At 39.6% G+C, this 27,212-nt stretch overlaps 1 long non-coding RNA gene and 1 other non-coding gene across 2 annotated transcripts in view; both read right to left on the reverse strand.

The window, feature by feature from the left end:
* The window catches only part of LOC138189142 (uncharacterized), a 288,383-nt gene that overhangs the window by 207,281 nt on the left and 53,890 nt on the right, over positions 1 to 27,212 (reverse strand). The window lies entirely within an intron of this gene.
* On the reverse strand, positions 21,453 to 21,553 carry LOC138189198 (U6atac minor spliceosomal RNA). The gene has a single exon (XR_011175961.1). It is a non-coding gene; the product is annotated as a U6atac minor spliceosomal RNA (small nuclear RNA).

The following is a 27,212-nucleotide window of genomic DNA, read 5'->3' on the forward strand; positions in this document are numbered from 1 at the left end:
GAGAGAGAGAGAGAGAGAGAGAGTTACCAAACAGTTGTCAAGTTATTTGATGTAAATACGAGCGTTGCATTTAGTTTTCCTGTTAATCAAACATCGTCTTTTCTGTCTAACTAATATCTGTATTTTCAATCCATTATTAATAAATTATAATTAATCGGGAAAAATTACATCTTTAATATATATTCCGATATTACAATAGTGAGTGAGCATCTTTTGTACTTTTATTTATTTATTTGGTTAACTTATTCGAAATATATTTGACGCGTTGCGACAGCAAACTCTCGCTCTCGTTATTTTACATTATCTATTCACAACCAATCCTCCACAGCAGCATTAAACTAAGATCATTTCACCATAGAAGAATAGCAATTCAGACAAATTCAAAAAATTATAATCTAAGAACAACTTAAGAACTTTATTATGTTTGTTTTGTAGTAACCAACAAATTTGTCTTTCAACCTAAGAATATATATGCCACAACTAATTTTATGTAGAAATAAACATAAATAATATTAAATAAATAGAATTTTTCTTATTGAAATGTGACAGTCTAATAAAAGACGAAGTAAAAAAGAAAAGATAACTTTAACAAAGAGGAAATTTATAAAAACTTATACCTAAAAAATTTTGGCCGATCAGATAATTGAAATAAAAGTACAAAAAGCAACTAATATTAGATGAAACGTAATGTATTCTCTCAACGTACATTTGCAAAGCGGTTTATTTTATATTCACTTTCTTCGTGTCCACCCAGTCATGACAGTTCAGAAATATTTTATGAGAATTAAGAATCTTCTACATCAAATCATTTCATTTGAAAGACATATATTTCTAAATTATTCACATAAAATTAGTACAGCGCGCGAACATTAAAAGGAAATAAGCGATACAGTAGCCCATACAAACAAGGACAAAGATTAAAATAACACATCAAAAATAGCAGTTATTATTCAAATTTGTGTGAAAAGTCATTGAGAAAGTAAATTCTTCTTCAAATGAAAGACGGTTATGTATATGAAAATCAAAAACGTAATGAAAATACAAAAAATATAAAAGAAAAAAACTGTATTTTATATTGCGACTTACTTTTACATATAGAATAATTTCCTTTACAATTACTGTATTATCCCATCCATCCTAGAACAAATTTTTAGGTTAAAATTATTTATACGAAACTAATATGTAGACGAATCTTTTTATTTTATAAAATTATATGTATAAAATATTTACCTTCGCTAAATCTCTTTCTACAAAACTTTGTAGATTATGTTTCTAATCAAATTTAATTCTCCACTTAGTACTCATTACCAAGTAATGCTTGGTAAATTCGAAACTTATAACGTTCAGTAAATTTTTATACGATGTACACTCTACCTTGGCTCGAATTCGAAAGACGATTGAACAGCACCGATTTCTAGGATAACAGTGACGACAAAGGAGTAGTGCTGCTTGCTGATTGGCTACGCTTCAGGACTAGAAGTGGAACGTGTAGGCGATCACTGCGCAGTCACCTTGTGTCATACTTGTAAAACCTAGATGTGATTCTTTTGTTAATTTTCCATTTGAAGATTAATTAAATAGATGTTTGATAACGATTTTAATACCGAAAATAACGATTATTATACTCCGAATTTATATGGTTATACTATAGTAAAATATGTAAAATATGTATATGTTATGTATAATGGCTCACGAAAGTATTCGAATGCTCGCCATTGTAACTTTAAAGATATAGATATATATAAAAATAAAGATGTGTGTGTGTGTGTGCGCGCGTGTGTGACGCACTTGATATTTCAAAGAATTTTCACAACTACAGTAACATACAGATATCAAGATTATGTGTGTAAAATTTGAATTGGATAATATTTGTAGAAGTTGATTTTAATAGAAACATAATTATTTCTTAAGAGCATAGTATTTAAATATAGAAGTATTGTACATGCCATGTATTTTCATCACGTTCATTACTGATGATATTTATCTTCCTTATTGAAATAGGACATTTTGTAACAAAAGAAAAAAGACAGACTTACCATATCAGTATAGAAAAGAATTTATGAAGATTTATGCTGCAATAAGCTTTTGAATATGATAATGTGCATTTATCATAAATTGCACATATTTTGGAAAATATTTCTTACAAAATTCTGGTCAATCAGATAACTAGAACAAAAAATCTAAGAAACAACTCATATTAAAAGAAAACACGACTGTATTAGAGTTATTAAAGAATATTAATTTTTAAGCATTCTGGATATATGAATAACTGTTACAAAAGATTTTATCGGTTATTATTATCCATTATCGATGACTCAATTTGTTTTTGGATACAAATAATCACTCGACGATAAAAACACTTCTTTGCAGAGACAAATAAATTTATGGAAAGGACAATAGAATTGACATATGAAGCTCTTACATGAATATAAATGTTAGCAAGTATCTAACCAAAGAAAATATTATTAAGAAAAGTGACTATAAATAAAATATAATTGTTAAGGTATAATAAATTAATTGCTTTGCACACAACATCGATACATATATATTACACTCTGAAGACCTCGATAACCTTCTTACACGCAAGCTTGTTGTCAAACAGACTATTCTAGAAGCTTCTAATATCTACCAACAGTCTTTTGTCTCAACTCAGACCTGAACGTCCTCTGACGCTTACACATACATTCACATGTACAGTGTAAATGTATCATCTACCTAACAATAATAAAGGCCAAAAACATAATGAAAATAAGTAAGACAGTATAAGGAAACTGAATTAGTTTTTATGACTTACTTTTACACGTAGAATAATTTATTTGATTGTTGTAGAATCCATTGTAGAGAGAGAACAAAGTTTTCCGATTAAAATAATTCACATGAAGTATTCAATTTATAAATATTCAGTTATAAAATATTTCACGAACTTCACAAGCCAACCTTCCAATAATCAAATACTATTCGTCATTTAGCATTTGCAAATAATTAATACTTGTTGGACACAACCACGTGCCGTGTGCATTCTACTACCATACTACGTTCATCAGCTACGCTTTAAGGTTATAAGCGGATCCTGCGTACAACTGTGCAAAATATTTCAATTTTAAGACTAATATGAAGAAACGATTTTATTATCCTAAAGATTATCATTATTATACTACGGATTTTTACATAGATATCTGTTGGGACTTGAGCTGATTCACGCAGTACAAGACATGTGGAAGCCAGAAACGAGGAAAGTGAACTACGAGAGAGTGTGACCAATATGAACGGTAAGTCTGTGAAAAACATGCAGCCAACTCGGCTTATATGTAATTGTTTCAATTTACTAAATATATTATATATATTATGTTATATATTTTTATAATTATATATATAAGGTGGTTGGTAACTGATGGTACAAGTAAAAAGGGGGTGATTCTACGCAAAAAAAGAAGTCGGAAATTGTTTCGACCACTCGCGGAGAGACGCGATCGCGAAGAAGCACGTCAACGGGAGTCGTAAATTCCCGTTACGATTAGATAATCGACGCCACGAAATGATCGATCCCCTATTTCGTTTAGGATAATAGAGGTAGTTTAATTGAATATGACACTGATATAACAAGTTATATATCACAGTTTAATCCAACAACCTTACAAGGAAGATAGTTACACTGGTGAGTATGTAAGTGAATGACTGATCTACGGTGGAAACTCGGTTAACAAGGTGTTGACTGCTTGAAGTAGAGAAAATCAGTGAGCTTCGGCGATGAAGCTGTGATGGAGGAAAGCTAAGGATGGGTGTGTCCAACACACGGGACCATCGGATTTGTTGGTGACGATTTTGGCTAATAGAGTGAGGGAAATAGGCTTCGTTGTTAATTGGTTATTTGCTATGGTGGAGGGTGAGGAAGGATGCTCACCGCCCTCAAGATAAAGTCGTTGGTGGGAGGCCTCACACGTGAGAAACAGAACTTTCCCGTGTCAACCCGTGGCGAGCAATAAACTTCGGGAAACAATGCAACGGAAGAATCTTTGTTAGTTTCGAAGGACCTCGACTAGGAAATTGCTGAGATTTATGGAGGGTACTTGAGAATATTGAGGGTACGCAGTAAGGACGAGCGGACATCTGGTTGCCATCTTGCCCGCGGTGTGTGGCCAGGTCTAGGCAGAGTGTCGCCCGGCGTAACATCCTCCCCCCGTTGAGAGGGCACCGATCAAACTTGATATGCGGGTTAGGTGGGTGTGTGCTCCACCTCCTTCGTTGTCAGTGATTGTCCGGACTCATCTCGCGATGATTGACTTGGCAGGGGAACGAGGCGTTTGACGCCGCGGTCCAGGAGGCTCGATGATGTCTGCACAGTCGCTGTACGTATTATGCCATCGGTTCCGGGATGGACCTTGACTACACGGCCCAAGGGCCAGTGCATCGGTGGAACGTTGTCTTCTCTGAGGAGGACGATGGTGCCTTCTTGTATGTTGTGTCCACCCTTGGTCCACTTACTGCGGTTGTTCAACTGATTGAGATACTCCTTATGCCAGCGTTGCCAAAAATGTTGTTTAATTTTTTGGATATGCTGCCATCTGGAGAGCCGGTTGAATGGAGTGTCCCTGAAATTTCGCTCACGCACACTCATTAATGGCTCACCGATGAGGAAGTGACCCGGAGTGAGGACGAGGAGATCTTTGGGATCAGTGGAGATGGGTGTTAATGGTCGGGAGTTGAGAACTGCTTCGATTTCGATGACAAGTGTATTGAATTGCTCGAAGGTAAGCAGTTCATTACCGACGACGCGTCTGAAATGATGCTTGAAGGACTTCACCGCTGCTTCCCACAACCCACCGAAATGCGGGGAATGAGGGGGTATGAAGCGCCATTTGATTTGCTTGTTGGCTAGGAACGTAGTTACCCTCTCGTTGTGATCCTCCGATTTCAGCAACTCGTGGAGCTCTTTTAACTCGTTGTTTGCGCCGATGAAGTTTGAGCCATTGTCAGAATGGATCGTCGAACAAAACCCTCGCCGAGCGATGAATCGACGAAGAGCGGCGATGAAGGATTCGCTCGTGAGATCGCCGACGAGCTCGATGTGCACCGCCTTGACTGCTAGGCATATGAAGATAGCTACATATACCTTGACCTGGCGGCGGTTACGATCTCGTTTCTCCTTAATGTAAAATGGCCCACAGTAATCGACGCCGACGTGAGTGAATGGTCGAGATTCAGTGACTCGAGCCTCCGGCAGGTTACCCATTATGTAGTCGACTTGTGGTGGATGAGCACGAACGCAGCGGACGCAGTTTTTGACCGTACGCCATACTTGACTTCTGCCGTCGATGGGCCAGTATCGCTGTCTTACTGCGTATAAAGTAGCTTGTGTACCTGCATGGAGACTAATCTTATGCTCGTGTTCGATGATCAGTGAAGTAGTCGGAGATTTGGGCAGGATGATTGGATGCTTTTGTGTGAAGGGCATTGGTGCTTGACTCAGTCGGCCCCCGACGCGCAATATTCCTGCCTTGTCTAGAAATGGATTGAGTCGTTGAAGTTTTCCGCTGACCGGCATGTCTCGATTCTTCTGGAGCGTGGATATCTCTTCTGAAAAATACGTATGTTGAAGTAGCAGAATGAGTCTGTCATGGGAAACCTGTAGTTCTTCGGTGGTTAATGGTGTCGATCGGTCTTGTGGTTGTTTCCACCGAAGACAGCGAGCAGCGATGCGGATTAGCCTTGGCCACGATGAAAATCTGTCTAAGAGACTGTTGTTGACAGGAGTAATGGCGAGACAGGTTGCTGCCTTCAGTTCTGGTAAATTGGCCAAAGGTGTTGGCGTCCACATAGGCCAGCATTCTTCTGATTGCTGAAGCCACCGTGGTCCAGTTTGCCAAATGTTAGGCTGTAGAAAGTCTTCTGGTGATTGTCCTCGAGAACTAGGTCCGCAGGATTGTCGTTGGTGGGGACATGACGCCAATCAGTGAAGCTAGTTTTGTTCTGGATCTCAGCTACGCGATTTGCGACGAATGTTTTCAATGTATGCGGAGACGAATTGATCCACTGGAGGACAATAGTGGAATCCGTCCAATAGACCGTGCGATTCACCTTGACCTGTAATACTTTCTGTATGACTGACATTAGTGAAGTGAGTAGAAGGGCGCCACTCAGTTCAAGTCGTGGAATGGTCTGTGTTTTGAGCGGGGCCACCTTCGATTTCGCTGTAAGTAGTCGTGTCTGGACGTTTCCGTAATGATCGAGAGACCTCAGATAGACACAGGCTCCGTACGCCCTTTCGCTGGCGTCACAAAAGCCGTGGAGCTCAATCTCGCTGGGTGTTTTGATTATGGTCTTGCGTGGGAACCGAATCTCGTTGAGCAGTGGTAGTTGAGTGTAGTAACGGTTCCACTCGGAATGCAAGTCCGCGGGGAGGGACTCATCCCAGTCGACCTTCAACGACCAGATTCGTTGAAGTATCATCTTCGCTCGTACGATCACTGGCGCGAGTAATCCTAGTGGGTCGTAAATTCTGGCGATCACGGAGCTGACTGATCGCTTTGTAACCCGAGAGGTCTTGGCGTTGGCTTCGACCGAGTAGAGTATAGCATCGTCCCTGGAATCCCAAAATATGCCGAGTGTTTTTAGAGTTTGTGACTCACCCAATCGTAACCTTCGGCTTTTATCTTGCTCGGATAGCCCTTGGAGGATGCTCTGGTCGTTAGAAGCCCATTCTCGAATATTCAAACCGGCGGATTGCAGAAGTTCGGTTAATTCCCTTCTGAGGGATAGCACCTCTTCCTTCGTGTCCGCTCCGGTGAGGGCGTCATCGACGTAGAAGTCTCGTCGCAAAGCCGATGACGCTCGTGGGAATCGATGTCCTTCGTCGTCTGCCAACTGCTTGAGACACCGTAGGGCCAGGTATGGAGCTGCCGATAGCCCGAATGTCACGGTGTTAAGTTGGTACGTTTCGAGTCCCCCGTTCTCGTTACGCCAAACGATTTTTTGATATCGTCGGTCCTCTGGTCTCACTAGGAATTGCCTATACATCTTCTCGATGTCCCCGGTGAGTACATACTGGTGCATACGGAATCTAAGTAGGATATTGAATAGATCCTCTTGTAGTTTGCTTCCTGTATGGAGTGTATTGTTTAATGATACTCCGGTACTGCTCGCCGCGGATCCGTCAAACACGACGCGGAGTTTAGTAGTTTCGCTTGCTGCCTTGATCACGGCGTGGTGGGGTAGATAATACCCGCCTTCGTCGGTGTCTTCGGGACTGATTCTTGACATGTGTCCCCTATCCAGGTAGTCTTGTAGTACCGCTCGATAATCTGCTTCAAAACGCCTGTCGCGTTGGAATCGGCGGTTGAGGGATGCGAGTCGTTTCATCGCTAGCGCCTTGGAGGATCCAAGCGACGGGAGCCGGTCGTTGAACGGGAGAGCGACGATGTATCGTCCTTCGCTGGTGCGTCGAGTGTGAGCTCTGAAATGTTCTTCGCATAGTCGCTCTGCTTCTGATATGTGTTTGATCGGCGGTCCTTCGTCGATTTCCCAGAACCGCGCAAGGTCTGCTTGCAGAGCCGTCGTGGATGCGTGAAAGGTACTTGTCGCGGTCGGGGAGGTTGGACTCCCCCCGATTACCCAACCGAATCGTGTCTTTTGCAAACGCAAGTCCGGCTGATCTGGTCGCGTCAGATTGATTTGTCCGACGCACATTGACGAAAGGGTTGCACCCGAGCTTAGTAGGATATCGATCGGGGAAGGCACATGGAATCGGGGATCGGCGAGCTTGATATTTCTGGGTATATCAAGCGCCGAGCGATCGATGAGTTGACTTGGGATCAGGTTTGTTATGGCTGGAATGACGAGGAACGTCAATGTGCGTTCGTACTTACCGTCGATGGAGGTAATCGTTGCCCTTATGAATCGCCGAGCCGTGGTCGTCAATGTGTCGAGGACTCCAATTGGGACCGAACACCTCCTTTGCCTTATTCCGAGGGTATTTGCAAGCCCTTCTGTGATGAAGTTCATGCTGGATCCGGTGTCGAGGAGCGCACGGCACTGGATCGGTTGTTGGTTGTTGGTTAGCATGTGGACTTGTGCTGTAATCACGATATCGTTGCACAATCCCTCGGAGACTGCTGGCCTGGTATTCTCAGTCCTTGTCGGAGCTTTGGATTTTTGGCGTCATTGTCTGTGGTTACGTGTACGTCTCGGGCTGTCGGGTGGAATAGGGGGCGAGTTCGTCTGGGTTGTCCCTGACTTATGCTTGTTCGAGGTTCTCCTCGTATTTGTAGGTGGCGGGGGTGATGCTGTTCTCCTGCTTGACGAGGAAGGACTTCGGCTCGAGGTGGAGGAATTCGACCTCGATGGCTGTTTTTCTTGATGTAGCATCGTGTGGTGTCGACCTCCGCACGTCCGACATGAGCTGGCGTGGCAATCACGCGCTGTGTGCCCCGTCTTCAGGCAGTTCAAGCATAAAGACGCCCTTGTAGCGTCCTTCAAGCGTTTGCTTGCGGTTTTGGCCTTGAAAGAATCGCATCGCCAGACGGGGTGTTGTCCTTGGCAGGTAGGGCATGCCGGAGTAACCTGAGTCGTTGTAAACACTTGCCCTCGTGGTGCACGTTGACGAACCGGAATGGTTTGTTCCGATGAAACTCCTGATTGCCGAGCCGTGGTAATCGGTTTGGAGCTTTGTGCTAACTTCTCGAGGAAGTCCAATAAGTGACTATACGAAGGCACTTCCTTGTTAGGCAGCGCCATTTGCCATTGTTTTTGGATACTTAATGGTAATTTCGAAAGAATGAGGCAGTTAATAATAGCACTGGTATCGGGACTGGACTGTCCTAACTTATTCAAAGCATAGATATGTTGTTTAATAGTGTGGACTAAGCGCTTTAATTCCCTTGGAGATTCATTGTTTAATTTTGGGTAATCAATTATTGCCATGCCGTGACTGAATGCGACATATCGTGGAGATGCGAAACTCTCCTTGAGGACGGCCATAGCCTCACTGTAATTCATATTGTTAAGGGGTAATGCGTGCAAACAATCCGCCGCTTCTCCCTGCACGGCGGACTGCAGGTAATGGAATTTTTGTATGTCTGTGAGACTAGGATTTTGATCTATTGTGGACAAAAAGGTGTCATAGAATGTGCTCCATTTATCTAAGCTTCCATCAAAGGTAGGAAGCCGAAGATCTGGCAACTTAATCGCAACTGTGTTCGAGGTCGTGTATGAATCCCCACTGGGGGTACTTACAGGAGTCGACTGGGTCGATGGCTGCTCAGCCAGTATCAGTCTTTCCAAGCGAGCTCCCAGGGCTACGTAGATGCGTAACGCTTCTCTTTCCACCGCTACATCTTCTTCGCCATGTTCGTTCAACTCGTCGTGGGCGAGTCGGAACCGTTTCCATTCTTCCTCGAGTTGGGTTTGATATTTCTTCAGAAGGCACACGTCAAGCTCTTCAGCTTGCTTATACTGCTCAATGTCGCTTTCCATGGTCTTGATGTTGCCGATGCAATTGGTGCGTCTTTGTCGCATGGAATTGAGCTTTGCTGGGGTCGGCATGCTTAGCGATGTAGACCGACTTACGTATGTAGAACCTTCTCTTTGTTGCTGGATTCAATGTGGACACGTGGCACTGTGTGATCACTTGTAGATTCACTTTTCGTTGGCACGTGATCCGGCTCGAAGGACCAAATGTTTCGACCACTCGCGGAGAGACGCGATCGCGAAGAAGCACGTCAACGGGAGTCGTAAATTCCCGTTACGATTAGATAATCGACGCCACGAAATGATCGATCCCCTATTTCGTTTAGGATAATAGAGGTAGTTTAATTGAATATGACACTGATATAACAAGTTATATATCACAGTTTAATCCAACAACCTTACAAGGAAGATAGTTACACTGGTGAGTATGTAAGTGAATGACTGATCTACGGTGGAAACTCGGTTAACAAGGTGTTGACTGCTTGAAGTAGAGAAAATCAGTGAGCTTCGGCGATGAAGCTGTGATGGAGGAAAGCTAAGGATGGGTGTGTCCAACACACGGGACCATCGGATTTGTTGGTGACGATTTTGGCTAATAGAGTGAGGGAAATAGGCTTCGTTGTTAATTGGTTATTTGCTATGGTGGAGGGTGAGGAAGGATGCTCACCGCCCTCAAGATAAAGTCGTTGGTGGGAGGCCTCACACGTGAGAAACAGAACTTTCCCGTGTCAACCCGTGGCGAGCAATAAACTTCGGGAAACAATGCAACGGAAGAATCTTTGTTAGTTTCGAAGGACCTCGACTAGGAAATTGCTGAGATTTATGGAGGGTACTTGAGAATATTGAGGGTACGCAGTAAGGACGAGCGGACATCTGGTTGCCATCTTGCCCGCGGTGTGTGGCCAGGTCTAGGCAGAGTGTCGCCCGGCGTAACAGAAATATAGAATAAAAATTTTTTTAGTTTTTTCTTTTTTTTTTAGATTTTTCCACCGAGACAACGATTTACAGTGAGATCCGTTATAACGTACCGCACGCGTACCGAGCGAAAATTCAAAGTCGATTTTCTCGAAAACAAAGCCTCAAACAAAAATTTTTATTGTATATTTTCGACTTCTTTTTTCGCGTAGAATCACCCCCTTTCCGCTTGTACCACCAGTTACCAACCACCTTGTATATAATATATGTCGGAGATGAAAGGACATCGGAGTCCTCCCTTCGGAACCCCGGGAAAATCCCTTAACACCGTAGTCTAGATTCTATCATAGGCGTAATTAAACAATTGTCGTCTTTCGATCCGATTGTATTTGTTCAAGATTTGTGATAATGAGCTTGGGCTCGAGGCGATAGCCAGTCGCCGAACGTAGCCGCGGTCAAGGGATGAACGTTTTGCCTAACAAAGGTATGAAGTAATTCTATAGCTCTCCTTAAAAGAAATATCTCTGGCGACACATGACAGTAAACATTCCAACGGTCTCTGTCCCGTGGCCACACGCAGTTCCTATTCTTCGAGAAAGATGATTGCCAGATGTCGATGTCTCTCCACAGTACGTGATCAGCTAGCCCGAGGGCCGTTATAAACACTAATATCTAGTTACCTAAAGTCCTTCGAACAGATAAACAGTCTTTGTCCCAACTACGGGAAGATAGGGGAGATCTATTTCTTTCAACGAACGGCGTCTCCCACTAGCAACTTTCCCTCGAGGGCGGCTAGCATCTTTTTCTAACCACCGATATGGAGATTGACCAATTAGCAGCAACGCCAATTTCCCTCACCTTCTAAACGAAGGCTATCCTCGACGAATCCAAGAATCTCGTGTCCTTAGACACACCCCATCATAGTTTTCCTCTGCAGCATAATCGCGAAGGAAAGTCATTCTCTCTGGTGAAGTCGTATTAGCGAGTTACGTAACGTCTGCACGCTCGGTGGATATTCCACGTTTTAACAAAGAGTCCGACTTAGATTTTGTGAGCATGTTCATCCACCATCCCGTCGACCGCGGATTCGTTATTGAGCCTAGGATCATTGTCATTAGTTTCTCGAGTATCTAATCACCACGGTTCCTTGTCCAATCCTATAATAATCGTATCTGCACTAGTCAATGTCTTCTCTATTGCTTATCGACAATGCGTAAACCAAACGACGATTCGTTTCACGCCCCTAATCCTTATTACAATGTAAACCCGACATATATATATGTCGGGGTAAGGTTGGAATTTTGGGCGCGTAACAACTCTTCACGTGAATTAACCATTGTTTTACACAACCGAGATTATATTTACACGTATACACAAGTCTACTGCAAAGATTAACAAATAATAAGTCTAGTGAATAATAAGCTTGACAAATAATAAAGTTAGTGGATAATAAGTTGACCGAATAATAAGTCTAACAAATAATAAGTCTAATGAATAATAAGTTTAACGAATAGTAAGTTCAATGAATAGTATGATTTACGAACAATAAGTTTAATAATCGCTATTAATAATATTTTTGAGTTCAAACGAATCCACGGCCAACGGGATGACTCTTTACTAAGCGTAGACTGATCTTAAGCACAGAAACACGACGTGTCACTCTCCAAAGCAGTCGCAAGAATGCCAGCCTCGTCGAGATTTTTCTCGCTGTACGATTGCATTTGTTTTTCTATGCCCGTTTGCAAGCATCGAGAAGGTTTCAAACGCCGTTGCTAGGCAGACTCGTTGGAAGCATCGAGAAAGTTCCAAACGCCGTTGTTAGGCAGTTTCTGCCTGGAGTTTGATTAGTAATAGAATGTATGACCCACTGTATCACACGTGGCTAGGCCCGCTCCCTAGGCCGCATGCCGCCACAACCACATTTCTCGGAAAACCCACACAACCACTCCAGACCTCCGTTAGGCAAAACGTACATCCCGTGACCGTGGCTACGTTCGGCGACCAATTGTCACCTCGAACCCAATCTCGCTATCACAAATCTCGAACAATTACAGCTATGATAAAATCCAGGCTAGAGTACTAGAGGATGTTCCCAAAATTTCCAAGGAACGGCTTCGGCTTTCCTTTCATCTCCGACATATATATGTTGGTTCTGGTGGCGGTTACCCTGCGCAGCCTCCTCAGGAGCAGGATACTGCGACGACTCGCTATCAGATCGTCCGCTCATACGGGGCCCCGTACATCACACGGGACCGAACGGCGCCCTCGTATAGTCGGCGCACCGCAGCTTCCGCCCCGCCGATGTTCGGCAGCAGGCAGCCACCGACACCTTCGGAATCAGGGAGTCGAAGTGCGGCTTGAACGTCCATTGGCTGTCGATGACGAGACCCAGGTATTTCATCTGCCCGGTATGTACAACTAGAAAATACATAACACAGCTACTTATGAAGAAGGTGAAGACCGTCCTGGAAAGTAAGGTTTAATACGATTACCATGTATTTTCCTAATCGAGTCATTTACTAATATTTCGTAATAAAGGGTTTTTACTTTCTCAATGGTGTATGACCCTAGCCATTCAGTATCTAACTTGTGCTCTTTATGATCGTTATGAACTAATACTAAATCTGCTTCTCTAAAAATGGATTGAGGTTTAATAATTTTTTTTCTTTGATCTCTTTGATATCTTTGTTTCCTCTTCATTAGAGTTTCTCTGGCTTTAAGTAGTTTGGCAGCCCATTCTCGTTTCCTGAAGTTAACCTCATCAGCGTATGTTCTTTGGGGATTTTGGGATATGGTAGAGGGGAGATTGGCCTCATGTCCAAATGTGAGTTCGAAAGGGGTATATCCAGTGGCATCATGAACCATTATGTTATATGCTAGACACACAAAATTTAGGTTTTGATCCCATTCTGTTTCATTCTCGTTTTGTATAGCTTTTAACATGTCGGATATTACAGCACGTGTTCGTTCTAAGCTTCCGTTGGATTGCGTGTGGAATGAGGTGGTTTTTATATGTTTGATTCAAAATGCTTCTTCGTATCGTTGCATTAGTTCGCTAATAAAACTTTGTCCTCTGTCGGTTAATATACGTTTGGGCGCGGAGAATATATAAATGTAGTGATTCAGTAAAGCGTTCCAGATTGATTGGGTCTGTTGTTTTTAAGGGTACAAGTATTAAATATTTGGTTAGTTCATCGTGTATAGAGAGAATGTATTGGTTTCCTATCTTGGTCTTTTTCAATGGACTTATCAAATCCATAGCGATTTTGTCGTTAGACAATTAGAAAATTGGGTGGCAGTTATTTGTGGTTTTTCCTTTCCTCTTATCCGAGCAGTCTTTGATGTTTGACACGTCGCGCAAGTTCCTATTCTAGTTTTCATTCTGTCCATTAGGTGTGGGATATTATATTTGTCTCTGATTCTGTCGTACGTCTTTTGTATTCTGGGATGTCCTATCAAGTCATGATTTTCTTTTCGTACTTGTTCTACCTCTTCTTTACTTAAACCCTGTATTGGTTTGTAAGCAAATTCCATGTCGTCGCGTTGGGCATTGAATAATAAAAGATGTCTTTTTATGTGTGCTTTTTCTTGTGCGTTTAAGTTGTTATCTCCTATTCCGATATTTCTACTTGTTTGAAGTATGTTTGATATTTTCTGTAACCATGCGGTTTCGTCATATGGGCCTAGATATATTTTTGTTAATTGGAAAAAGTTGTCTTTGTTAGATGTTAGTTTTAATAATTTTGGTATTTCTTCTGATTTTTTCCAGTCTTTGAATTGTTTTAATAAAACGTTAGTTTGTGTTATCGCGTGTATTCTGGATAGGGCGTCAGCGGCTGTGTTTTCCTTTCCTTTTACGTAATCTAGGTCATATTCGTACTCCTCTAATTTTAGTCTCCATCGAATCAATCGGCTAGAGGGGTCCTTGCAGTTGTGTAGCCATTTAAGAGCTTCATGGCTGTTTGAATTTTGAATTTGCAGCCTAGTAAATATTGTCTAACTCTTTGAACTACCCAAACGATAGCTAATAATTCCTTTTCTGTCGTAGTATAATTTCGTTCAGGGGGGTTTAATCTTCTTGAAACAAAGCAACAAGGGTGTCTTGTGAAAGAATGGCTCCTAAACCTTCGTTACTGGCGTCCGTTGTTAACGTAAATGTTTTCGTATAGTCGAGATATTTTAATACTGGTGCTTGGCATAGTTATTCTTTTAATGTTGTTGAGATATGTATAATTTTCTGTGCTGGACTGGGTTAAATGCGTAGTAGAGATACTTGTATGCGGGTATCAGTATGTGGAGGTATGTGTGTGTGCGGCGTCTCGAAAACAGATGAATGTAAACTATTAAATCGGTTAACAGTCGGGTAAAGAAGAAAGTGCTGCGACGCGTGCAAGTGTGTATCGATGAATATCTTTGGAATCGTTTATCAAATATATATATGTCGGAGATGAAAGGAAAGCCGAATCCGTTCCTTGGAAATTTTGGGAATATCCTCTAGTACTCTAGCCTGGATTTTATCATGGTTGTAATTGTTCGAGATTTGTGATAGCGAGATTGGGTTCGAGGTGACAATTGGTCGCCGAACGCAGCCACGGTCACGGGATGTACGTTTTGCCTAACGGAGGTCTGGAGTGGTTGTATGGGTTTTCCGAGAAATGTGGTTGTGGCGGCATGCGGCCTCAGGAGCGGGCCTAGCCACGTGTGATGCTGCCTCGGAGGTGCGGATACAATGGGTCATACATTGTATTACTAATCAAACTCCAGGCAGAAACTGCCTAACAACGGCGTTTGGAACTTTCTCGATGCTTCCAACGAGTCTGCCTAGCAACGGCGTTTGAAACCTTCTCGATGCTTCCAAACGGGTATAGAAAAACAAATGCAATCGTACAGCGAGAAAAATCTCGACGAGGCTGGCATTCTTGCGACTGCTTTGGAGAGTGACACGTCGTGTTTTCAACCATCGTATTTCCGTGCTTAAGATCAGTCTACGCTTAGTAAAGAGTTATCCCGTTGGCCGTGGATTCGTTTGAACTCAAAAATATTGTTAATAGCGTTCATTAAACTTATTGTTCGTAAATCATACTATTCATTGAACTTACTATTCGTTAAACTTATTATTCATTAGACTTATTATTTGTTAGACTTATGTATATTTATGTATTTGTTATATTTTTATATTTGTTATATTTGTTATATTTTTGTTGTTTATATTTTTGTATTATGTATTTGTTAGTCTTGTGTATACGTGTAAATATAATCTCGGTTGTGTAAAACAATGGTTAATTCACGTGAAGAGTTGTTACGCGCCCAAAGTTCCAACCGTAACCCGACATATATAACTCTTCTAATATTAATTCCAAGTGTAGATTTAGTGTTCCTATAACATTATTTCGGTTATCAAGATCCACAATTTTCAACAAAAGTATCGAAGCTAAGTTGTGTTTTGTCAGTCCAGTGGAATTGTATGTCTTATTATTATGTTAGTTCTGTTAACGGTTTGGCAATTTTAGAGAAGTTTCTAATAAATTTTCCATAGTATCCAGCTAGCGCAAGGAAAGACTTTACATCTGTAGGATTTTTGGGTAGTTTGAAATTCATTACTGCTTCCATCTTTTTAGGGTTAGGTTTTACTCCATCTGCTGTCACTACATGTCCTAGATATTTTAATTCGGGTCTTAAGAACTCACATTTATCTGGTTGTATTCTTAGATCTACTTCCCTGAGTCTTTGGAATATAAAGGCTAAATTTTTATTATGTTCTTGTATCGATTGTATAATGTAATATAATTATATATAATATAATTATATTATATATATATTATATATAATATAATATAATTGTATATCGATGTATAATATCATCGAGATAAACGAAACAATGAGTGTTAATCAAACCTCTCAACGCGGTATCCATCATTCTTTGAAAGGTAGCAGGTGCGTTCTTGAGCCCGAATGGCATTCTATTGTAGTGGAAGTGTCCTTGCTAAATGCAGTCAGTCACAGAGTCCATGTATAGTCGATCGTTCATCGCTCGTCGAGTTCGTCCTTATATTCATTGTTAACGCTGTATTGAATCTTGTTAAAAGCACGTCGAAATCTAATGTTATAATTTTGCACGCTTTCGGTTAAACCTTGCCTTATATCTCTTAATTGATCTTGATGTTCTCTTACTGATGCTTGAGTAGCTACGTTACGTCTTAATGCTTCGTACAGAGTTTCAAATTCGTTAATATGGATATTGCGGATTACCATTGCAGCTTTTCCTACAATTTTCTCTGTTTTGATCATTTTTAATAATAACATTTGTTCGCCACACATCATTCTTATTTCTTTTATTTCACGAATAAAATCTTCTACACCTATATCTTCTCCGTTTAGTATCGGAATACATTTTAATGCAATTTCAGGTTTTAGATTTCCAGAGTTTGCAGCTGTTGGATTGGATGGTTGGACGTATGTTGGTGGTCTTTGTGGCATAGGTGGAGGTGGATTAGTATGGTGTTTTAATACTGATATATTATCATTATCGTTAGTCATCACAGAACCAAATTCATTTGATTCTACGTCTATTTGTGATAGTTTAACACGAGAGAGGTTTCTACCTAATATTTCTATTTCGTTAGCGCGCTTTCTATTTTCTTCGTTGGCTAATCTTAATGCATTCTTTATTTCGTTAAATTGTTGTCGAAATTCTTCGTTCTGTCTCTGTACTAAGTCTAAAATTGCTCTGGTAGAGGAATCAAGTGATACCGTTTTATTTTGGGCTCCACTTGTAGAGGGTAAACTTGTCTTGCCTTTTGAATCTTTCTTATTGTTCATTGTGAATATTGTCTCTTCGCTAGAGTTGCTAGAGAAACTAACTTTTCGCGTTCTATTGTTTAAAAGAATCCAGATTTCTCTCACCTTGATACATAAGTTCGTAGAATGAGGTTCCTTTGCGTTGTTTTCCTCTGTGGCACGTTCAAAGGTGTTGTTTGAGTGTCAAACTCGTTCTGTTGATTCGTTCTATGCTAACAGTAGTCTCGCTGATTTGATCCACTGTGGTAAATTATTGGTAGCAGAGTTCACAACACAAGTGGTCCGAATCCTTCGATCTTCAATGATGTCCGTCGACCGAAATCGTAATTTCGTTTACACTGAAGCGAATGGATCCTGGCAGGGTCGCCAAAATGTCACGTAAAAATAATGCGAAAATAATAATAAAAAAAAAATGTTGGGTTCTTGGACCAGAGTTCCAGATACCTTTATTCTATAATAAGATTACAAGTGTGCAATTAGACAGTTACCGAAAGGCTGAAGCCTCGATCAAGACCCAGCCCTTCCAGATGTTCGTTTATCTTATGCCTACGTGCCGAATTCATATTCCTTTGTTTTAGGAGTTGGTGTCGTGTGCCAGGCGATTCGGGTTTCCTGAGTCGGTTGGAGAAATTTGTCGACGTTGCAATAGTGTCACAATCAGCTCAGTTCAAGACCGGAGATAAAGATGTGGCCGCACTTGGCAACAATGTATATCGCCGAAGCGGAGTGCCTAACGAACCATCGATATCCCAGCGGTGCTTGCGTCGAATGTTCGAGAGGAGGGCGTGCGTGGCAACAGTCGCGGACGCCTAACAAACTCTAGGATAGTGGGGATATTGAGGGGTGACAAAAGAAAAATAACCGAATTCGATCGGAAGTCGAGTCGTAAGAGTCAGTCTTGAAGAGTCACGCCTAGAGCTCGGAAGTAAATTGTAAACCAGGTGTTAGAAAAAAATAAAGTTTCCTTTTTTTATTTTTTCATCATAAATTTCCTTTTTTATTTTTTTGTTATTTTACGTGACAATAGCTTGAATAAGTTAGGAAAATTATTGTAAGTAAAAAGGTGTTACGAATAAGATTTGGAGAAGAGACAGTTGGGAAAAAAAATGTTATTTTAGGCTTGGATTTGAATTTACAGATAATTATTTATAGTTGAGGACTGTAATTTAGAAAAATACCCGAAACTTTTAGTAAATATATATAATTCTTTACTTTGTATTGAATTAATCTATGTACTTTACTGCAGTCTGCTACAAGTAGTATACACAGTAGTACAATGTTGCCGTTACTGGCTACCGTCAAACAAAAGCGAATTTAAATTTTTCGATAGACCCCCGATCAGCGTAAATAAACGAACGTGATCGTGATATGACCAGTTTTTCAGTCTCAGTCTCGAGCGATTTTATGAACGAATCAGTTAGTACCGGGCGTTTTAGCGAACATTCTCTGTACCTGTTATTTTAAAATATATTTGACGGTTTTCAATATTGAGATATCGGGTCATTTAAACCACACGACCAACCATCTTCAATAATATTACTATTTTTATATATTATTATATTTATATTATTATAATATTATTACTATCATATATATACTATATAATATTAGTTAAATAATACTAATAATATAATATAAATATAATAGTAATACATAACAAATAAAAATAAAAATGTAATAATAATAATATATAATTTATACATATATAATCATTATATATTGTATATATATATCGGAGATGAAAGAACACCGGAGCCTTTGGAATTTTGGATAATCCCGCAACATCGTAATCTAGATTTTATCATAGCTGTAATTAAGCAATTGTCGTCATTCAATCTGATTGTAATTGTTCGAGATTTGTGATAGCGAGAATGGGCTCGAGGTGACAACCGGTCGCCGAACGTAGCCACGGTCACGGGATAAACGTTTTGCCTGACGGAGGTGTGGAGTGGTTGTATGGTTCTCCCTATAAATGTGGTTGTGGCGGCATACGGCCTCAAGAACGGGCCTAGCCACATGGCATTGTACCTCGGAGGTGTCAATATAATGGGACACACGTTGTATCAATAATCAAACTCCAGGCAGAAACTGCTTAGCAACGGCGATTGGAACTTTCTCGATGCTTCCAACGAGTATATAACGAACAAATGCAATCGTACAGCGAGGAAAATTTCCATCAGTTTATTATTCGTGCGATCGCCTTGGAGAGTGACACATCGGGCAGTTTATACCGAGCGTCTCAGCAATCGTATTTTGTGCCGAAAATTATTATACGCATAGTAAAGAGTTATCCCGTTGACCGTGGATTCGTTGGAACCCAAGAACATTGTTAATAGCGATCGTCAAACTTATTATTCGTTAAACTCGATATTCATTATACTTTGTAAAAGTCTTGTATATTCGTGCAAATATAATCTCTGCTTCGTAAAACGATGGTTAATTCTCTTGAGATATGTATAATTTTCTATGCTGCACTGGGTCAAATGCGTAGTAGAGATGCTTGTATGTGAGTGTCGGTGTGTGGAGGTATGTGTGTGCACGGTATCCCGAAAAACAGATGACTGTAAACTAGTCAGTCGGTTAAGAGTCGGTTAAGAGTCGGTTAAAAGTCGGGTATGGAAGAAAGTGCTGAGACAGTGCAAGTATGTATCGATGAATACATAAAGGATCGTCCATGAAATAAATATATTACTATTTTAATATGAATCGTTAGTGTAAATTTAGTGTTCCTATAACATTATCTCGGCTCCAAAGATCCACAATTCTCAACAAATTCAAACGAAGAATCGTTACTCACCCTAAATTCTAATGTTAACCCGACATATATATGACGGATTAAGGTTGGATTTTTGGGCGTTCGATGAACCTTCACTCAAATTTACCATCGCGGTTATAGCTGATGTTTATTGGTACAAATGTGGGTACTACAAGAGGCTGTAAGTAATAGCGACGATAGGATGGTTTAGATGTTGATGACAACGAATTCAGGTTCGATAACGAATCCACGGTCCACGGAATGACGAGTGCCAACGTAATACATGATTCGGATAACTCTCTCGATAACTCAATCAACAATTCGCCCAACGACTAACTAACTAACTCGTAATCCAAATGAAACTGCCCTTATATAGTCCTTTTCCCACTCCTTGGATCAATCTCTGTTTTTGAGGAGAGCTGTATAACTATTTTCTACTTCCGTTATTACACGTCCCTTCCGTGACCGTCGGTACGTTCGGTGACTCATTATGTCACTTCGAGCCCACACCCATCGTCATAAACATTCAGTGCCCGCATAACTATCTCTTCGTTTATTGTTTAAATGTCGTTGTCGTAAACATCTGAATTGGGGTATTGGGTTTTTCCGAACATTCTAAAGAAAGGTCCCGATATCCTTTCATCTCCGACATATATAACCTTGGTTATGAATATTTTAAATCGGCACAATAATTGTTATAAGTATATAACAAACATTTGTCGTACAGTGACACGCATAATCGGTAAATATTTCTTGCGCTAATCTATAAATCTAAGGAATCTCAGAAAATAAATGCTTCAGATGGAATATATCCGGATTTGCAGATAACTTCTAGATACTGTTCAGTTTGAAAACAAACACAAGGAATGTATGGATTATATGGAACATCTCGTGGCTCATTCTACGTGTTGGTTGGTTTATTAAAGAGACGAATGATAAAATTGTAATAGTCAGTGTATATTAAAATCACTTTAAATACAAGTACAGAGATAGTGTATGCCGGTTGTAATCGTCGCTCGCTCAATGCTACTGTTCAACTCTACGCTTGCTATTCCACAGTATGACTCGTTATAATGATCGTCCTAGAAAGGACGTTCATCTGTTTGTATCGACCGATGGCATTATAAAAAGTTCAAATGTAACTCCGGTTGACGATTAGAAATAACGGCAATAATGTTTTGTTCGAAGTTTGTTTACCTTTAGACCTAGCAAAGCAAAACAACGTTGTCACTCCAAGGCACAACGATACGATCCGCCTTAAACGTATGTAAGTACATGTCTGACAATCGTATGTTCCAGTAGCAAATTGCAGACGCAAGTATATTGCAATCAATTTCGATCATGTTTAAGAAATGTCGACAAAATCTTTTGTGTCTTTTCAAGCGAATGAAACTCTATTAGAATATATTGCGAGTAAATGTGTTCTGTATTTTTTTGCAGCGTGCAAAGTTTAAAAGGATATATTAATTCTTTCTTGTTATTTATACAATTGATATACAATATAACACGTTTGGATATTGATAAAAATTCATTTTTGATTGAAAATAATCTCACCTAACCATTTATATATGTGTTCCATCCTTGTCTACGGGAGTGTTAAACGTGTCACCTTTCGTACTACAAAAAAAATTTTTTTTTTTTTTTTTACGTGGAGGAAATCTTCATAGACACCTTACCACCCTTGTGCAGATGGGTAGAAGGTAGTGCCGGATTCTTACCGGCTAAAACCTCCACGGGCGGGACGACGGTAGAACCAATGCGCGAGTTGTCCTCGGGCCCCTGGGTGCTTATCCCCAAACACCTTTAACCAAGCGCACTCCCAGAAAGTACACCCACAGTTCAAGCAAGGGAGGGGCTGACCGCTTGCCTGTTGTAAAGAGAAATTTTGGGTTTTCCGTTCATTTTTCTGACGTCTCAAATGCCGAGGATTCGAACTCGCGATGCGTCGTCTTCAATTCTGGGCCTTAACGAGCGTAGCTGGCTGCCCCGCCGAGCTTCTAGCTGATTGGAAAGTATTTGATTCTTAATGTGGCAATGCATATCAGGAAGTATTCTAATTAGCCTCTTGAAGGAGATGTACATTTTTCATAGCCCTCTCAAGATACAAGGGATAAAGGTAAATAATTCCCTTAATTAAATCATTATTATTAAATCTATTATGAAGCTCTTAATAATATATTTCTGCTGCTATTATAATTCTTGTAGTAAGAGATGGCTGTTCTAAAAGTATTCCTGCCTCTTCTAATGCTCTTATTTTCAAGATGCCTAGTCTTGCGTTTTCCATCGCACTGGCAGAGATTTTATAACATATGAGATTAGCATATGTTATAAATAGGTCTAATTAATAATTTGTAACAGAAGATTTTAACCTCAAGATTTAGATTTAGATTATTAGAAAAATATATAATAATTTATTCCTTTTTTGGTTTTCTGTTACGGTCAAGAATTACGAGGTGGATCTTCCCCGCCGATTGAATCCTGCAGCTCATGAAAGAAGCTTAGAAATCTGTTATAATTTTTCTTTTTACTTTAAAGAAAATTTGTTTGTATTCGTTAAATATATATAAAATCATACCTCAAAATTCAAGAAATTCGTTTCTTTCTTTCCCTTCCAAAAAAAATCAGAAAAAGACGCTGTTGTAGAACGTTCTAATTCAGGACACCCCCTTAATACATCTACAGAATCTACGAAAGAAGCGGAAATATTTAGTTAATTCCGATAGATTTCAAAATATGTTAATTCATAGAAAATCATGAAAAATTTTGCACCGATATTCATAGTGTACGCATTGAAAAATAATTAATCTACATAAATGTTATCTTTTCTAGAATTAAGCATTAGATTCAACCGGAATCAAACATACGATAATCATTTATTATTCAAGTTATACCACACCAGAATAATTTACCTATAATTCTCAAGGAGAATTGATTGTAAAATTCTTCCAAATAGAAAAAAAATGTTATCTTTTCGATACATATTCATACAATCTAACTTGATACGATGATAAATTTGAAACAAAATTTTCTATTTCGTCGTTTTTTTTTTCTATTTATTTATTTGAATTTTACAATTTGTCCAGTAGGACATTTGGTAAAATGTTATATCTTGGTGTTGTAATAATATAGCATGTGGGTGGTTACCTCCAGCGGGGTACCGTCTTCGTGTTTGTCAGGTTATGTCCTTTGTGAGATCTGTTGGGTGTTTCCTTTTTAGTTTTCTTTCTATGTTTGATGTGTTGATCGTTTCCGCTGTTAGCCGATTCGGGTGCGTTGCTACCCTTTCTCTGTACCTTCTTGCGTATCTGCTAATCTCCTCCTTGACCGTTGGTATTCCAAGGTCTTTCCGTATATCTTCGTTTCTGACGTACCATGGAGCGTTTACTATTGTTTTGAGGATTTTAGCTTGGATTATCTCTATTTTGTTTATATGGCTCATTGCTGCTGTCCGCCATAGTGGTATTCCGTACGTCCAGACTGGTTTTATAATTGTTTTGTATATTTTTAGTTTGTTTTCTATGCTTAGTTTTGATTTTCGACTTGTTAACCACTGCATCTGTCTCCTTGCTGTCTGTATTTTTTATATTATTGATTTAATATGTTGTTTCTATGTAAATCGTGTATCTAGGTGGAGTCCTAGGTATTTGACTTGACTTGTTTGTGTTATTTGCGTGCCGTTTAGTGTAATGTTTGGTGGTATCTGTTTTCGCAGTGTGAATGTAATGCGGTTGCATTTATCGGGGTTTGCTTTAATTTGTTTATCTTGAAACCACTTTTCTATTTTTGTGATATGTTCTTGTAGTAATTTGACTGCTGTTACAGGGTTCGTGTGCCTAACTAGTACAGCTGTGTCATCCGCAAATGTCAATATTTTGCTATTGGTGGTTGTTGGTATGTTGGCCGTGTATAATGTGTATAGCATTGGTACTAGGACGCTTCCTTGCGGAACCCCTGCCTTGATATATTTAACTTCAGAGCATGAATCTTCAATTTTTACTATGAAGGTTCTGCTGCTTAAGTACGAATTTAATAAATGGTATATTTTTTTCGGAAATTGTTTCCGGACTGTTTGTAGAAGGCTTTCGTGGTTTATTTTATCGAAGGCCTTCTCTATGTCCATAAAGAGTGCTGTACAGTATTTTTTGCTTTCTAGTGCTGTTATTACTTCGTTAGTGAGTCTGTGCATTTGCTCTATCGTAGAGTGTTTGTTTCTGAATCCAAATTGGTGATCTGGTATCGGTTTTTCCTTATCTGTCATTTGTTTTAAGCGGGCGTAAATTATTTTTTTAGTATTTTGGATAGTACAGGAAGTAGTGAAATTGATCTGTATGATGCTGTTTGGTGTGGGTCTTTGCCTGGCTTAGGTAGCATTTTGATCTGTGCTAGTTTCCATAGTTTAGAATAGTATTGAATTCTTAATATTGCATTGTAAATTATTGTGATTAGTCGTACCGCTTTTGGAGGTAAGTTTTTTAGGATTTTACCATTGATTAGGTCGATTCCTGGTGCTTTATTGTTTTTTGTTTTTTCCATTATGTTTCTAATTTCTTGTTCTGTTGTTTTAGGTATGATGTAGTGTTTGTCGGTTGAGGTACTAGTGGTTACTGCATCCACGTCGGTATGACAATTGAGGTTGCTGTTATTGATATTACGTGATGGGAATGTGTTGCTTAGGTGGTTGGCAAATTCTTCCGCTTGTTCTTCATTGCTTCTTGCCCATGTGTTAACTGCTTTTCTGATTGCTGGTACTAGTTTTATTGGCTTCTTTAATTTTTTTATTGCTTTCCATAGGGAGTAGTTGGTGCTCTCGTGTGCGGTTAGTGACTCTATGAATTTTGTGAACTCGTTGTTGTTGTGTTCTTTTATTTTGTTTTTTATTTCCTTTGCAAGATTATTTAGGTGTTTTTTTGTTTTCTTTTGATCTATGTTTTTGCCATTTTCTTTCGCTTTTCTTTTTTCTCTGATTTTTTCGAGGATGTCTGGCGGAATTATTTTTGTTTTTCTATTCGTTGATTCAGGTGTGGTGGTTGCCCATGCTGCTTCCTGAATAGTTTCTGTAAGTGTTGTAACTGCTTGTTCGATGTGTTCAGGTGTTTTCAATGGGATGTTGCAGTTGATTTTGCTCTCAATTATTTCTTTAAATGTTTGCCAATTGGTTGTTTTGTTGCTTAGTGTCTCTGGATTGTTTTGAAGTTTTGGTTTTTTTCTATATGTAATTATTATGTGTGTATAGTCGGAGCTAAGCTCGAGACTGGGTGCTATGTTTAGTTTATTTGCGTTTAGTCCCTTTGTAACTGCAAAATCAAGTAGGTCAGGTGTTTCGCTCAGGTCTGTCGGCCATTATGTCGGTCTTCCCGTGGATAATATATTGAGGTTATTGTTTCTAATGTAGTTTTCCAAGGTTCTACCTCGAGGTGTAGTGATTCTTGATCCCCATATTGTGTGCTTTGCATTGTAGTCTCCCGCTGCGATAAACTTGTCACCTAATTGTTGAAAGTACTCTTCCCACTTTTGAGGTGTAATTTTGTTTCTCGGCGGTACGTATACTGCTGACAACTGAAAATGATTGCTGCTAGTTTGTACAGTAACGGTGGTTGCTTGTATATGTTCCTTACTGACTTGGCTGTGTAGGTGATGTTTAATGTCGCTTTTTATTATTACTGCGGTCCCTCCGTGTGCTTTTCCTGAGGGATGCTTGGTGTCATAAATGATGTAGTACGGAATTTTTAAATAGCTTTTTGTAGCGAAGTGCGTTTCTGATACGAGTAGTATATCTATGTTGTTACTGTATAGGTATGTTTTGATTTCTAGGGCCCTTTGTCGTAGGCCGTTAGAGTTCCAGGCTGTTATTTTAAGCGTGTCCATTTTTATTTCTTATTTTTTGCTCAGCATGTTTGTGAGTAGTTGTAGCATAAGTGTTATTTGTTCCGTTTGCTGTCTGAGGGTTGCGTTTTGTTCGATTATCATTTTTGTAAGTATATCAGTATTTTTAATTGATTGTTTTAGTAGTTCTTTGATTTCTGTAGTGTCCTCCGTGTTGTTGGTTTGACCCTGATTGTTAATGGGCGTTTCTTGTCTGATATTTTGTGTTACTTGCGCGTAACTTCGGTTTACTTGGATGTCTGTATTTCTGATTGTAGATTTTATTTCATTTTGAGTTTTCAATGTTGCTTTGTTTTCCGTTGTATTTTGTTGTTGTTGGTAGTTATCAACTGCTCTATTGCGAAGTGATGGAAACAGTTTACGTTGTAGTTGTTTCCTGATTTCACATCCTTTATAGCTGGCTGGGTGGTTTCCGTTACAATTGTAACATCTAACTTCCTCTATTTTTCCTGTGTATGGGCAGTGTATTGTTAAATGGTTTTTTGCACATTTAACACATACCGGGCTTCTATTGCAATAGTTTTTTGTGTGTCCGTATTGTTGGCACCGCATGCATTGAGGTATTTCTTTTTTGTAGCGTGGTGGTTACACTGTTACTATTGTATTTAGGATTCTTTTGACTTCGTATGTTGCTTTATTGTTGGTTCCCGGTTCTAGTTCAATTAGGAATAATGGTAGTGGTTGTTTGGTGTCATACCTGGTCATATTATTGATTGATCTTGTTTTGTGGCCAATTTTGGTTAGTTCACCGCTTAATTTTTCTGTGTTAGTTTTAGGATGTAATCCTCTTATAACTACTTTGTAGCTCCTTTCCGTTTTGAGCTGGTACGTGTGGTATATAGCATTTTTGTTCTTTAGTTCATTTATCACTTTCCTATTGCTTTCTGGGGAGTTTGTTTGGATTTTTACCTGTTCCAGTTTTGTTTGTATTATTATGTAATTTTTCTTCCCAGCTATATTGTTTAATCTATCAATAAGCGGGTCTATTATTTGCGCCTCGACAAATATTGGTGGTGGTTTTGTAACGTGTGTTGGTTGAGTTGTGATTTTGCTTGTTGGGTCATCGTCAATTTCTTCCGTTAGCGAAGTGAAGGAATTTCTTAATGGTAATTCTTGCAGCCATCGCTGCTTTTTTGATTCTGTATTACCTATAATTTTTCTTTTTTTATTATAGGTCGCCACCTTCCAGCTTCCATCCTGTTGTGTTGTTTCTTTGTTCGTTTCCATTTCCACTTCAGTTGTATCTGAGCAGTCCTGATCTTGATTTATTTGTTGACTTGGCTTTGTTGTGTCTGTTGTTTTGTTTATATAATATTGTTCGTCTTTATTAATTATCTTTATTGGTGTAACTTTCATTTTGTTTTTCTTTATAGTCTTCTTAATGGAAAACGCAGGTTTC

Source organism: Bombus flavifrons, chromosome 18 (genome assembly GCF_040668555.2).
Source record: "Bombus flavifrons isolate JBK064 chromosome 18, iyBomFlav1_principal, whole genome shotgun sequence".
Taxonomy (NCBI): domain Eukaryota; kingdom Metazoa; phylum Arthropoda; class Insecta; order Hymenoptera; family Apidae; genus Bombus; species Bombus flavifrons.